Here is a 2500-nt window from a genome sequence, read left to right as displayed (position 1 = left end):
ACCTGGCCACGTACAAAAAGAAAGAAAGAAAGAAAAAAAAGAGAGGATAAAAAGCCACACGCAATAAGAAAATTCATCCTATCACTGTGTGAACAAATGCTTGCCATTTTGAAGCTGGCCAGATGCACTTTATTTTTTTTTTTGTCTACAAGAGCATTGTTTCATCTACGTTATCTTTAATGTACGAAAGTATGAACGATCCATCGTCTCGAATTCATTACATCTAAGATTATATTCCAGTTATAAAGAAAAAAGTCCAAAGCGGTCTCTGTATCTAACTTCTTATCACTGGGATAGCATTTGTCTCATTTCCCAGGCTATGTCTCCCTCGGTGTTACATTCTGTCGTTGTTTCTCTCCTTTGAATATCGACGGAGAGATAAGAGTGTAGCCTTATCATTATCTTTTATTGGTGTGTGTGATTTGATGAACAGCCTGACAGTGTGGAGCTTATACGTATTTGGTTATGAAATAAAGGATTTTTTTTTTTTTATTGTGTGTGTGTTATGAAGATTATTGTCCTTATTATGATGGTGATGTTTGTTTTTATCTTATATCCATAAATCATACGTGTTCGAAATTTATTCTTGTTATCGCTTCAATCATTTCCATTATGTTCAGTATTCTTCTCACCAATGCCAGTGTCTTCATTATTATCATATTCATTATCATCACTATTAATGTTCTCGATATTATCACGTTTTCGTTAATTAGGTAAGTATCACTTTTCATTACTATCATCACATGCGTTATGATAATGCAAAGTTGGTTGAAATGTTGATAGTAACAATAAAATTAACAAGAGTGAAAATAGGTTTTCTAATGAAATTTGAAATGGTAATTACAAAGATGAGTAGAATGTTATAAGTCATGACAATAATGATATTGACAATGCTTTGAAGATAGATTGTCCATTATGGATTTGCTTTATTGTTTTGTACACAAAAGTGGTTCCATAAGCACTAAGTCACGAAAGAGTCCAGTAGTAGGCCTACCTGACCTCACCTGCTTCGCTCCTGCCTTGAACTTTCAGGTAGTTATTATTTGTGCACCGTTATCAGCGGTGCTTATGTCATTATTATTATTACTATGATTATACCGTTGTTGTTGTGGTTTCGTTGTTATAATCACTATAACGATCGTTACGTTATTTTTTTATCATTATTATGATTAGAATTATTATTCTAAAATAATGATAATATTAATTATACGTATAAAAAGCATTTTATGCCGAACATTCCAGGAACGGGATCAACAGCTGAGGACAGCAGGCCTATCGATCAACTTCTTGATGGCTATGCGCTTGTAGAACCATCTATTTGTAAACATAATAGTAACACCGGTTAAATGATAAGAAGGATAAGAAAACGAACCCATAGTAGACAGTAAATGTTTATATGCACACCAACACTGTCGATGGGTTAAGGAAAAGCCACAGATGGGCTATCGGGCATTATATAGTAATTATCTGATGTTATGCAAGGATTTCAGATTATGTGGAAATACGAGGTATGGAATAAGGCCCGCTGAGGTTTGAGCTTATGATATTTTTATGTTTGTAATAACAATAATAACCTGTTTGGAAATTTAAAAAAAAAGGTTGTTTGGTCAGTACTCTTGCTTTATTCTTTCTAAGAACATTTAGTTAATGGTTATTTCCTCAATGTTATTCCTAAATAGCGTTAGTGAATGCCATCCGGTACTGCAGATCCCTGTCACATACAAGAATTTTTGTTTTTATTTCCGTTGATAACGAAACCCTTAGTGTGCGTTGGCAGTAGATTAATATGTCGTGTATTTAGCTCATGTCTTTTGACCAGGATGTGCTTATTTAAGTACTTTGTTTGATATTATGTATTGAAGTAATTATGGATGGTTACTTTACTGATACTCATGTTACTGTTATTGGCATTATCTTGTATTCTTAGCGTTGGAATTATTAGGACTATTATCGCTCTGATGTTGATGTTCAAATCATTTGGGTTAGTATATAGAGGAAGAATGTGGCATTTCTGGCATTTTCTGTATTGGAATTGAGTCTACGTACATTTTACGAATCATAGTGAAGCGATGTCTATGGGGTCTTTTCTGCGAGGAGCCTAAGTATGCGTGTGGGTGCAGATGGATATTTTCTTATAACTGTAATATCTGAGAAGAATACACAGTTCAGTGTTCATTGGTCTGTGTTCATTGCCTACACCACTGAATCTAAGAGACTGGCGCCTTGTTAACAGTTTTATATATATATATATATATATATATATATATATATATATATATATATTTATATATATATATATATATATAAACTGATATTAACAATCATTGTCACTATCTGTAAATGCTGGCTATTTATCGGCGATTGGCCTATGGTTTTTAAAATCATTAATTTCTTGGTGTTCTACTGTAGACTACTCTTATCTTGAGTTAAGTATTCAAATCAGTAGGACTATATTTTCGATTGTTTAGGAAAGTTATAAAAAAGATAAAAGAAATACAAT

Source organism: Penaeus japonicus, unplaced genomic scaffold, assembly GCF_977035675.1.
Source record: "Penaeus japonicus unplaced genomic scaffold, GWHDUDI00000001_assembly GWHDUDI00000011, whole genome shotgun sequence".
NCBI classification, from domain to species: domain Eukaryota; kingdom Metazoa; phylum Arthropoda; class Malacostraca; order Decapoda; family Penaeidae; genus Penaeus; species Penaeus japonicus.
The sequence above is the reverse complement of the archived record's forward strand: the minus strand, read 5'-3'. Positions refer to the sequence as shown.